Genomic DNA, 13591 nt, shown 5'->3' with positions numbered 1-13591 from the left:
TTAATCTCAGGGTAGACCGATTTAAAGTAATTTGAGGAGCCAGGTTTTTAAGATTCGTAGGAAACAGAGTAGTATATGCCAGCCCTATAAGTAGAAGGCAAGGGCCAAGCCTTGATGGTGAGACCTGAAAAAGCATGTCTCTGCTGCTGGACATTATGCACCTGCAGGATTGCCAGAAGGTTAGCTACAGAAGAGCAGTGCATTTGATTTCCATGGTATTGGCTGAACTGATGTTGAATAAAAACGAACTGGGGTGGCATGGTGAGCAAAAGAATGATGGATTTAACCCATATCTCTTGACTGGGGGTGAATGTTTTGATTTGTTCTGCATTCCTTCCATCAATCGTTCTTTTTCATTTGTCACCCCGAGTGGGACGGGTATGCTCGGACGTGAGTCCCGTGCTCTCCATGCCACTGGAATCAAGCTATCCTAGCTGAAGAGGGGTGAAACCCCGAAACCGGTCCTAGGATGCTTGTTTCTGGTCCAGGGAGGACCTGGCTTGGCAGTTCGGGCTGGACTATTCTCATGAGGCACAGGGTCAAGACTGATTTGCATATGGCCAGGTCTAAACTGGCGTGGCATGGTGAGCAAAAGAATGATGGATTTAACCCAGATCTCTTGACTGGGGGTGAATGTTTTGATTTGTTCTGCATTCCGTCCATCAATCGTTCTTTTTGAATAAAAACGAAAACAGTGTTAGGAATAGCCACATGATACAGAAAGAGAGAGAGCTTGTCTACAGAAAACCACAAGAGGGAGACCAAGTTGGAGGAGTTGTTAGACATGTTTTGTTGAAATAAGGCAGGCGGCTGAGTTTTGTGTGAGTTGTAATGTCAGAAAAAGATACCAAGATAGACCAAAATATAAGTAATTGCTTTGGTCCAGTTAGAATACAGTAATTGTGTGGACAACCCAACCGTTTTAGGACAAAGGGGAAGAAGAGGTAGACTTTCCCAAAAACTTTGAGAAGGTAAAAGCAGATAGACCGCCTTTTAAGAATGAAGCATTAAAGGGTTATTTTAAATGTGAAAAAATGGCAACCAGGGGACTGGCTACCTCTGATCTCTTATCCTATTATTACGCCTCCTATTTATTGGTCCTAAACGAATGGTGGTATGGCGATAGGGGGGACCCGGCGTATGCGGTGGAGAGGCGTCTCATGGACCCCCATACGGTACATACCCTACTTTACTCGACTGCGTTGCGAGAGGCACTGCCACCGGTCACTCAGGTGGTGTTTCGGGTGTGGCGTCGGGCTTTACGTCATATTGGCTGGTGGGGTAGGCTTACCCGAGAGACCCCGTTGTGGCAGAACGGGCTGCTTTCTCAGTTGGCGACCCTCTCCGGATTTAGGGGTTGGGACAGGATTGGTATCTCCACGTTGGGATCGGTGGTTAAGGGCTGTGTGATTAAATCCTTTGGGGACTTACAGCATGAGTATCAAATGCCTCAGACGCAGTTCTTTAAATACCTCCAGCTGCGCCACGCCCTCGCCCCTAGACTGGAGGGTATGCAATCTATCCCTGAATTCAGTCCCCTTGAGGCTAAGGTGTTTATGGGGGATCTCCAAGAAAAGAAAGTCTCTAAAATCTATCAGTCTATGGTGATTCATAGTGCTCCGTCCCTGCAGGGTCTGCGTGAGCGGTGGGAGACGGATGTGGGGCCGTTGGACGAGACGGATTGGAGGGAGACCCTGGCCTCCCCCCGTGAAGCTAGTATAGCGATCCGACTGCGTCTCGTCCAATTTCGGTATCTCCACAGGACATATTACACACGGCTGTGGCGGGTGGGTCTTATAGCCTCCCCGGACTGCCTTAGGTGTGGGCGAGAGGTGGGGTCTTTGGTGCACACGGTCTGGCACTGCCCTGCAGTGCGCCGGTTTTGGGGGGGGAGTGTTAGGGTGCCTGTCGGTGGTGTTGGGCTGGGATCTTCCAGTAGACCCCAAATTGGTGTTGCTCCACATTATGGCCGATATTGGGGGTAATATCTATAAACGCCACTTTTTTTTTTTTTTTTAAACGTTTTTATTGGCATTTATATGGAAAGACATACACAGGCATAAGTGGTAGCGCCAGCAGCCCAGAAATTTACATAGCAAGCTTGCTCAGTCGCAGCCTTCTTGGCCGCACAGTCTTGTGGGCGCCCAGGCCATCCGACCCTATCCAAAGTAGGGCCGCCGGTGCGTTCCCGGGGGCAGCCGCTGTGTACGTCCTACCGGAGCGCGGCCTGATCTCTGCGCCGCAGGGGTGCCGTGCAGTGTATTTGGACCCCTTTGCGTGGTGTCGCGAAGGCGAGAGAAATGCAGCCAGTGGGTAACCATGAACAAACTGGGGGCAAGAAACCAGGGGGTGGGTGCACTATGTCGGCTATCAGGAATGCTTGTAGCTATGCGCTGGAGAGCTGGACCAACGTGAGAGGGCAAGGATAGAGAGGGGGGGGGGAGCCGGGGGGGTCGCGGACGCCGAGAGGGGGGGAGCACGCCGGGGGGGCCGGGGCACCAGCCGCATCCTATGAGGGGTCTGGCGGCGTAGCATGCGATACATGCCTCTGCGAGGCACCGGGCGGGCGGACTGCCCGCGCCGCTCCCCGGGAGGACTCCGAGGTCGCTGGCGCCCCCAGGGGGTCAATCGGTTGTGTACTCGCTGCGGCCGCTGTTTCCTGCGTGAAGGTGTGTAATAACATGGCCCAGGGCATGGAGATCGGGTGTTTGCGCAACCCTCGGTCCTCCTCCGTTCTAAGTGCGGTTTCCTCCGCCTTGCCCCATTTCTTGACCGCTCCCACCCACGCCGCCGCCGGGGGCCCCCCCGGCGACTTCCAGTGCATGCCGATGCACCGTTTAGCAAGGAGCAACATTAAGAAAGCGAACCTCCTTTCTACTTTCTGAGACTTGTGACGTTCATGAATCCCCAGCGCACACGCCTCCCATGTGTCCAAGTCCCGTAACCCCGTAACCGCTTGCTGGGCAGTGTGAATTGTGTGCCAGTAACTGTGTAGTGTCGGACAGTCCCAAAACATGTGCTTGAACGAGGCCGCGGGCTCCAGGCATCTAGGGCAGCCGAACGCCCCATCAGGATAATTTTTCTGCAGCTTTTCAGGGGCCCGGTGCAGGATATGCAGCTGTATGTTCTTAAACCGGTAATTGCGGGACACTTTTTTGGTGTATTCGAGGGCCCTAGCCCACTCCCTGTCATGTAGAGGCCGCTGGAAGTCATCCTCCCAGTGGTCCCGGAGGGTCGCCAACGTAGGACTCAGCAGGGTTCGCACCGCTTTGTATATCCACGTGACGAGATGGCGACCGGGACCCATCTGCAGTATCGCATGAATGACCGGGTGCGTGGGGGGCTCCGCCTCCATCCTTCCCCACTGCCTGCGGCAGTCCGTGAGAAGCTGCCGGTGCCTGAGGAATTGTCCCCCGGGCAGCTCGAAGTCCCCCGCCAGTGCCTCGAAGGACTGCAAACTTTCACCGGAGAACAGCATGCCCACCTCCGTTATCGCACGATCCATCCACGCCCGCATCATTTGCTCCGTGTAATATGTCCGGCCCCTAGGGAGCCCCACCAACGGCAGCAGTGGAGAGTACAGGGGGGTGCCCCGGCTAAGGCGATGAACTCGTGCTAGGCAGGCGCGCGCCGTCATGACCTGAAGGGGCCGGGATACCGGTGGTGCTGCACTCGGCAGCAGCATGCAGTGGACGGCCGGGACCGGGATCCGCCCCGCCGCCGTGATCAACTCCTCCTGCGCTCAGCCTGCCGTCCAACGCGACACCCACTGCAATTGGGCGGCAAGGAAATACGCCTCGAATGAGGGAGCCGCTAACCCGCCCTGATCCAGGGGCAGTTGCAGTTTCGCCAGGGCTATCCGGCGGCCGCTGCCCCAAATAAGGGTCCCGAGCAGAGTATCCAACTCCCGGAACAGTGATCGCGGAGGGACCACCGGAAGATTGGAGAAGAGGTACAGCAGGCGCGGGACCAGGATCATCTTTGCAACGGCTATCCTTCCCGGCACGGCCAAGTGGAGGCCCTTCCAGAAATGGACCTGGGATCGGATGGTGCCCATCAGCGCGCGGTAATTCCCCTCATAGATATCTTGCGGCGTATGGTACAGCTTAACGCCGAGGTAGCGGACCGCCTGGGGACTCCACGAGACCTCAACGTCTCCTATTCGAATCGGACCCTGGGGTACAACTTGTGTCAAGGGGTAGACAGTGATCTATAAACGCCACTTGCTGCTTCTGGGCCTAACAACAGCCAAGCGGGATCTCGCCCGGGCATGGAAGGCCCCGGCGGCTCCCTCTCTTAATGCTTGGAAACGAGGTTTAGATTTCAATATGGGCCTGGAGTTGCCGATCTTTAAGGCGCGTGGGTGTCCTCGGAAACACTTCAAGATCTGGAAGCGGTGGGCTGATTATAGGGGCATTTTCCTTGACCCGGTCCCTCCAGATGGAGACTTGGGGCCTGTTTGAGTGTCAGGTGTGGCGCTGAGTACTATTTGTATAGAGATAGTGCTGGTGGACTCTGGTGGTGGTGCGGTCGGGGGGGGGGGGGCGGGTGTTGGGTGTTGGGAAGGGAGGTTTTTTTTTCTTGACAGATGATGTATGAATAGCTCTCCAATGTTCCTTGCTATGTAAAAATATCAAGAGCTGTTGCTATTTACTATGTGGCAGATCCCCTGGTTCTGCAGGGGCCTGCAGTCCTTGCCTTCTTGATTAATAAAAAGTGTTGTTAAAAAAAAAAAAATGGCAACCAAATTACAAGTCGTGTTAACTGGTTTGGTAAGTGCGGACCTTTGGCTTCCATCATCAATGCAGGGGTTATGGAGGCTACCAAAGAAAATGTAATTCTTATTAGAATTCAGCTTTAATTAGCTAACAGTAGGTTCTATGAAGTCTTTAAAGCTCTTTTGAAGATTGAGCTTGTATTCATCGAGCTGAATAATGAGCCGAGCATCATTGGCATACGCAAAGAATGTCAACGCAAGAAGCATGTGAGAGCAGCAAACAGGCATGAAGAAATTGAACAAATAGGATAAAGGGCCAATTACTGCAGACTCCACAGTTGATGATCTTAAATTCTGATTCACCTGGAGTAGGAGAAATAGCATAGGAGCTGCTGGTGCGAAATTAGCCTTGCCAGTCTAGTGCCCAGTCTGTCGCTCCAGCCCCACACAGAAGACGACTTAGGAGGATGGAATGGAAACCATGTAAAAGGCCACAGAAAGAATTTAAAAGCTCTGCCTACCTGCATTGTGAGGTGGGAAGGTCGTTCATGCAGGCCTTAGAACGGCCTGTGTGGCATGAGATTCTCTAAAACCAAATTGAGCCCCGCCCAGGATCTGATGGCCCTCGATGAAAGAAGTAAAGTAGTCATTAACGGTACTCTCAGTTATCTTGGCTGGAAAAGGTAGGAGGAAGATAGGGCTACAATACAGTAGGATTAGTTATTTTGCTCTTTAGAATGGGTTTCCTTACTATCTGAGCTTTCCCTTGAGGGAATGATTGGTTACAAAGTTTAATAAAAGTCAGGATGATAGTATTCTTAATTACCTTCATTTTCCATGTAGGGCACTGACCTAAAGAGGATTCTGGGTGGGTATAAAAAAAATTGGCTTTGATGTCAGACCCAGGAGCAACATAAAAGTGCGTGAGGAGATGCTTAGCATCAGTATAAACCGGGGAAGAACTTGAAACAATAGTACAAGACTGGCCAAAAGAGGTGTTAGACTAAGAATGGCAGTGATCTGGAAAGTGTTTAGATCAACTTTGTGTTGCATGTAGTCCGACAAGTCAGAGCAAGGGTATAATGTTATGTCCTGCTGCAGGATTGGAGGGTAATCTCAACATCTTTGTACACCTCATACGTAATTGGATGCCAGGCTAATGTGCTTTTGATAAAACGTGGCTCTAGCTTTGTGCATGAATGTTCTGTACAGGTTTGTACAATGTTTTTTTTCATAGGATTGTTAGATTTAAAAACCAAACAATGGAATTGATTTATTTTTATCTTTTTATCATCAGCAGTTTTCAGATTTGTACATCATTGCCAACGGATCATCAATATTTGCAATGTAATTTGCGGATTAACACATTACATTGATTTTTCATATCAATGTCATATCAATGTCAATGTATGCTTGCAAGTGCAGTGTTCAAGATATGTATAATCGTACCTAACATAAACAGTGAACACAAGAAGTGGTTCACACACTTAATGCCTTCCTACTTTATTGAAGCTAGTGCCAGAGGTGGGCGTGGGGTAACTAAACCCTACCAATGAGATACAACGAGCGGAGAGTCCCTGAGGTCCTCTCAACAATAATCACAGTGGCTGTGGCAGTTCTGTTCTGTTCTAAACTTCGCATCAGGTGGAGGATACCATTGACCCCTACGGTTCCCTAGCATTATTGAGGTCTCTCAGTCCCAGGGTAGGTGCTAAAAGACCTTCCCAATGCTTCATAAGTTTGGGCTTGCCAGGCCTCTACAGTTATCTACGAGAAGGGTCTAGAGCTCAATCTTGGCTCACTGCACTACTAGATCTGCCAATCTCTCTGTGTGTGGGCCCTTAGAAAATTTCCAAGTGGTGGCACTGCTTCTCCTTGACATCACTAGAGCCAGATCTATTTATTTAGTACTCCTGTATTCCTTTTTTTAGTTGTGAGTACACCTCTAGTGTGAACCAAGGATCAGAAAGCACTGGCATTGCATGGAGCGATCCTCTTAGGAGGAGTAGCAACATTGTTTTTTTCTGTGTGTGTGTGTTTTTTTGTTATACTTACAAAGGTGCGGTAACTACTCTGTAGTTCTAGTTATAGTTGGCAGAGATAGTAATTCCTCTGATTTTTGCTCGCTAATAACTTTGCCCACGTTTCGGGACTCATCATAAAACTGCAGACATATTACTTTTTCTACATTGACAGACAATGCAAAGTTTCGCGGTGACTTGTAAAGGGGGAGCAAGGAAAAAAGGGGGGTTTCAAAACACATTTTTCCCCAATGCATTTTCAATAGACTTTATTTTTTGCTTTTTAGAGAGATGTAGCGGCAAAACGGCTGAACGTGTTTTGATCAACTTTGGCAGCAATATAGATCATTGTGTGGAAGGGATCCTTTTTGGGGTTTGATGACAATACGTTAAACCATTTTTGACTTCTCAGGCACTAATACGTGGTGCTATCTGTGGCCACAGTATACCACTGTTGTTTCGCGGAATTCTGCAAAATTTCGCGAAACTTCCTCCGTACATGGCAATAACAAGTTATTATGTGACTGGCTAATGACTACCTTTACAAAAGTTAAAGGCAGCCATGTTGCTTTATCTAATTTTGGTACTTAAATAAATATGTAAAATAATGAAAACCACTATAATACACTCTATTTCAGAAATATAGTGTACTGCAATGTATTTACAATTTTTTACATATTTGATTCTTTAAGAAAACTCAATGCAATGCTGTGGTTCTGCCTACAAATAACCGGGCTACTTTAAAAAAAAACATTTATTAAAAAAAGGTACTTGCTAGGTACTAGCGGGTTACTCCCTAAACTGTTTTAAAAAATATATAGGAAAATATAATATAAATACACTTCCCTACCTACTACCACTTTAATAAAGTGGTAGTAGGTAGGGAACATCAATAAAATGCTGTGTCATCAGCGTGTACCGCAGGTTGTAGGTAGCTGGGTTAATGTTGCAGTACCCCCACCGTTTGCCTGGTATTTTATGCAACTGTGACTGAAGAGTACTGGGTTCCTGCTAACCAGGACCCTAGTACTAGTGTTCTTTCCCAAAACTGTACAGTTGTTCCCCCAATTGGCAAAACCTTTGGCACTCTCTGTAAGTCCCCATTAAATGGTACCCCTGGTACCTAGGGCCTGAGGTACTAAAGAGGGTCCCTAAGGACAGCAGCACAAATTGTGCCACCCTAAGGTGGACTGTGTGTCTTGGTGCAGACAAAAGTGAAAACACAACATGTCACACATCCCTGTGTGCCATGTCCCCTAAACACGGCATGTAATATTTCTAATTTACCCCTGCAGCAGGCCAGACAGCCCAAAGGCAGGATGCGGAATATTAAATGTGAGGGCATACCTGCATGAGCAGATATGCCTCTGTGCTGATCAGTCCTATTACTGCCAGTACAAGTGCCCAGGGGAGCCATTTTAAAACATGTGCTGGACAATGGTGAAAACAAGTTCCCCAGCTACATAATGGCTTTACTGAAGATAGGGATGTTTGGTATCAAACATCTCGTATTGATAAACCCACAGTAATTCCAGTGATGGATTTGCCACTACATGCACCCATAGGGCATATTAGAAGTGCTCCCGGAAAACCTACCAGCCTCTGGTGTGCTCCCTGACTGGTTTCTGCCAGTTTGCCACCCGAGACATTGGTCTGACCTCCTAGGGTAAGAGATGTTTTTTCTCAGAGACCCAGAAGAAAAGCATGTCCGGGAAAAGGGTGTCACACCCCTCCCACAGGAAGACCTGCTGATTAGCCTTCCTAGGCCAGCAAGCTTCAAAGAGCTGCCGCCTTTGAAATGCGAATCTGGCGCCCCTCATAGGAGAGGAAGCCGACCCCCTTTGTCCACAGCCCCCTTGGCACCTGGACAGGTGGGAAAATTAGCTAGTCAGGTAGGCGTGCCGCCCCTAGGCTTGTACTACCTCTAAGGTGGGCTTCACTGAGGTGGACACAACGTTTTATAAGTAGCCGTCTTTGTGATGGCATCCTTAGGAATTCTGGGACATGGTTATGCTCGCTTCCCACAGGAAGTGGTCATACAGGGGTCATAGTGACCCCAAGGGTCCTTTGCCCATTGGCGACTACCCTACACTCCCCTAACACCCCAAAATTGAGTATTTAGGGGAGCCCATGGCACCAGAAGACCAGATCATGACAAAATGAAGTAAGAATGCGGATGAGAAGAGTCTGACAGCAAGAACAGAAGACCCAGTAACTCACTTGGCACCAACCATGCCTGCCGCCTGCTGACTTTGCATATTGCACCAAATGTCAACTTGTCCTGAAGCTGTTGAGTCCCCAAAACCTGGGAGACCGGTCAGCCTTTGCCCAGGAACCAAGATCTCTCGAGAGACAGCAGAACTGTCCCCTGCATCCTGCAGACAACAAAAGAAGGACCAGGGGGACTCCGGCCAGCCAAAACCCGACACTGGCAAGCACCACTGTCCGAGCCCCCCAACCCATGGCAAAGTGGGCTAACGGTGTCAGCGTGGTCCCCAAGCCCTCAAAGTACTGGGTCCACTGTGGGGTGACTCCTTGTGACCTCCCCAACGTCGCCTGCAGCCTATGTTGGCAGACCCCCTCAACCGCAAGTGTTGCCAGACGGAGAAACCCAACACTCCAAAGACCCTCTGCACCATGATGCCCCGTCCCAAGGAGAAGAGGACCAAAGGTGTCCCCACGTCCCTCGATATCGCCAGAACTGAATCCACTCGTCGGTTTCACCAGACTGGTCTCTCAGTATCCTCCTGCAGCCTCTTCCTACCACAACCGTTCTCCATAGGATAACATTGGGCACCCAAAGCTGTTTTGCACCTGTGCACCTGGCCACCCTTGTGCCTCTGGTGGTATTCTGCTAGTGCTGCCTTGGACTTTGCCTACCACTCACATTAACTCCTGTAGAAGCGTCTCGTAAGTTGCTGACAGGAACTAGCATATGATTTTCCTCCCATAGGTTGACATTGCAGAACTCAGAAATAGCACTGTCGACTTTTTGAACTTAAAAGAATTCATATTCAAAAATGTACTTACCTGAACGATTTTCTTCTGATGCCTAAACATATATAAAGATCCTAGCTATTTTTATAAATTGTGTGGATCTCCTTCTTAAGTCGTTTGTCTCATTTATTGACCATTGTGTGTATTTTCAGATGTCTTGCACTGCTCTGTGTTAAGCCTAAGGGTGCTTGACCACACTACCCCCTAACGGAGCACTTTGAAATTGCCATAGCAAGCCTCTGTCCACTCATAAGGGAACCCCTGAAACTTAACACAATATATCTAATTTTGATATATCGTATAAAGAACCATCTTCCTTCAGCAGATTTTTGTGGCACAATATATCACTAAGGGATAAATTTATCATTGCATTGCGTTACCCTTGCCTCACGTGTGGTGTTGCAAGGGTATTTCTTAAGTCAGATTCACCACGCAACACAAGGCTACAACGCATCGCCCTGTCTTGCTTGATAAATCTGGAGAACCGCAAGGCAGTGCAAGTCGCTTCCTTGCATTAGTCTGCACATCTTATTCTACATTCCTGCCAAATTTCATGTACATACATTTTACCATTTTCACATTGTCACTTTAAAATAGAGTCTACACCACGATGCACCACCAGTCATAACTTGAATTTATAATTTATGCCCCACCTTCAATTTACTATAGTCGTGCACCTCTGTACACAATCTTGTCATCTCACTTTCCACACCACATTAACTATAACTCGCCACTCTACCATGCTCTGTCTTCACAGAAATTAGGTCATTAGAGATAATATAGGTGTTGTTATAAATGCCATAATTTTACATGCTAGAAGTCAAATAATATGCATGGGTATAACCAGTGCACGGAGAAGGTGCGAGGTATGATTAATGTAGTCTAACGAGTGAGGTGACAAGACTGTGTACGGATGTATGTAACTTATAGTAAATTGAAGGTGATCCGTCAATTATAAATTTAAGTTATAACTATAGAATTTCTAATGTGTCTATAGTTTAAGTTAGGTTTGTGTAGAAACAATAAATATAGTTTTCGTGACTATATCTTACCCTTAACCTTTGATTTTGTCATCGAATAAATGCGTGTGTGTGTGTGTGTGTATATGTATATAAATATGTATATATATATATAATCACCAGGCTTCCTCCAGGTAAGAACAAAGTACGAGACAGCTCCGGGATAGGCTTCAATCTGACTTTTAATGTTTTTAAATGCTCTATGTGCAACAACCTTGAAACGCTCGGCAGACGCGTTTCGCTTAATTAGCTTCCTCAGTGCCCGTTTCAAAGGTTAAAACAATATCCTGGGGGTCTGGTGGGATAAAGCTGTTGCTGTGGCCACTCCCAGTCAGGTGATTACTTGCCCCTCCTCTGCTTCTGAGGTTGCAGGACATCTCGCGCTCAACTTCCCAGGCCGCTGCATGCTGGGAGTCGAAGTCCTCCATGAGTGCCCATACAGTGAAGGGCCTCTCAGGCATCAAGTGATGTCCCAATCCTTGTTGGTTGGTGAACCCCGCTCCTGCACACTTCACTCGGGGGGTACAAGTCAGTTTGGGTCTCCCTTTTCAGGCATTAGATTCTGCCTCCTCTCTCCCCATGTGCCAATAAACTCCTGTTGGAAATGTGCAGCACCGGGGGGGCGACGCGTCGTAGACAATACTTCAACCAAGGTTGCAGGTGTCCCGCGTAGCTCCAAACCGAGAGGGCGTCTCGTTAAGCCATCACCTGCAAGCTGGCAAACATAATCACCAGGCTTCCTCCAGGTAAGAACAAAGTACGAGACGGCTCCGGGATAGGCTTCAATCTGACTTTTAATGTTTTTAAATGCTCTATGTGCAACAACCTTGAAACGCTCGGCAGACGCGTATCGCTTAATTAGCTTCCTCAGTGCCCGTTTCAAAGGTTAAAACAATATCCTGGGGGTCTGGTGGGATAAAGCTGTTGCTGTGGCCACTCCCAGTCAGGTGATTACTTGCCCCTCCTCCGCTTCTGAGGTTGCAGGACATCTCGCGCTCCACTTCCCAGGCCGCTGCATGCTGGGAGTCGAAGTCCTCCATGAGTGCCCATACAGTGAAGGGCCTCTCAGGCATCAAGTGATGTCCCAATCCTTGTTGGTTGGTGAACCCCGCTCCTGCACACTTCACTCGGGGGGTACAAGTCAGTTTGGGTCTCCCTTTTCAGGCATTAGATTCTGCCTCCTCTCTCCCCATGTGCCAATAACCTCCTGTTGGAAATGTGCAGCACCGGGGGGGCGACGCGTCGTAGACAATACTTCAACCAAGGTTGCAGGTGTCCCGCATAGCTCCAAACCGAGAGGGCGTCTCGTTAAGCCAGCACCTGCAAGCTGGCAAACATAATCACCAGGCTTCCTCCAGGTAAGAACAAAGTACGAGACAGCTCCGGGATAGGCTTCAATCTGACTTTTAATGTTTTTAAATGCTCTATGTGCAACAACCTTGAAACGCTCGGCAGACGCGTTTCGCTTAATTAGCTTCCTCAGTGCCCGTTTCAAAGGTTAAAACAATATCCTGGGGGTCTAGTGGGATAAAGCTGTTGCTGTGGCCACTCCCAGTCAGGTGATTACTTGCCCCTCCTCCGCTTCTGAGGTTGCAGGACATCTCGCGCTCCACTTCCCAGGCCGCTGCATGCTGGGAGTCGAAGTCCTCCATGAGTGCCCATACAGTGAAGGGCCTCTCAGGCATCAAGTGATGTCCCAATCCTTGTTGGTTGGTGCACCCCGCTCCTGCACACTTCACTTGGGGGGTACAAGTCAGTTTGGGTCTCCCTTTTCAGGCATTAGATTCTGCCTCCTCTCTCCCCATGTGCCAATAACCTCCTGTTGGAAATGTGCAGCACCGGGAGGGCGACGCGTCGTAGACAATACTTCAACCAAGGTTGCAGGTGTCCCGTGTAGCTCCAAACCGAGAGGGCGTCTCGTTAAGCCAGCACCTGCAAGCTGGCAAACATAATCACCAGGCTTCCTCCAGGTAAGAACAAAGTACGAGACAGCTCCGGGATAGGCTTCAATCTGACTTTTAATGTTTTTAAATGCTCTATGTGCAACAACCTTGAAACGCTCGGCAGACGCGTTTCGCTTAATTAGCTTCCTCAGTGCCCGTTTCAAAGGTTAAAACAATATACTGGGGGTCTGGTGGGATAAAGCTGTTGCTGTGGCCACTCCCAGTCAGGTGATTACTTGCCCCTCTTCCGCTTCTGAGGTTGCAGGACATCTCGCGCTCCACTTCCCAGGCCGCTGCATGCTGGGAGTCGAAGTCCTCCATGAGTGCCCATACAGTGAAGGGCCTCTCAGGCATCAAGTGATGTCCCAATCCTTGTTGGTTGGTGAACCCCGCTCCTGCACACTTCACTCGGGGGGTACAAGTCAGTTTGGGTCTCCCTTTTCAGGCATTAGATTCTGCCTCCTCTCTCCCCATGTGCCAATAACCTCCTGTTGGAAATGTGCAGCACCGGGGGGGCGACGCGTCGTAGACAATACTTCAACCAAGGTTGCAGGTGTCCCGCGTAGGTCCAAACCGAGAGGGCGTCTCGTTAAGCCAGCACCTGCAAGCTGGCAAACATAATCACCAGGCTTCCTCCAGGTAAGAACAAAGTACGAGACAGCTCCGGGATAGGCTTCAATCTGACTTTTAATGTTTTTAAATGCTCTATGTGCAACAACCTTGAAACGCTCGGCAGACGCGTTTCGGTTAATTAGCTTCCTCAGTGCCCGTTTCAAAGGTTAAAACAATATCCTGGGGGTCTGGTGGGATAAAGCTGTTGCTGTGGCCACTCCCAGTCAGGTGATTACTTGCCCCTCCTCCGCTTCTGAGGTTGCAGGACATCTCGCGCTCCAC

The 13591-nt window shown here is 49.1% G+C and overlaps 1 protein-coding gene across 2 annotated transcripts in view; it reads left to right on the top strand.

The window, feature by feature from the left end:
* PMS2 (PMS1 homolog 2, mismatch repair system component) overlaps positions 1–13591 on the top strand; it is a 127628-nt gene that overhangs the window by 31842 nt on the left and 82195 nt on the right. The window lies entirely within an intron of this gene.

This window comes from Triturus cristatus, chromosome 10 (genome assembly GCF_964204655.1).
Source record: "Triturus cristatus chromosome 10, aTriCri1.1, whole genome shotgun sequence".
Lineage (NCBI taxonomy): Eukaryota > Metazoa > Chordata > Amphibia > Caudata > Salamandridae > Triturus > Triturus cristatus.
This window is presented reverse-complemented; position numbering and strand designations above follow the sequence as displayed.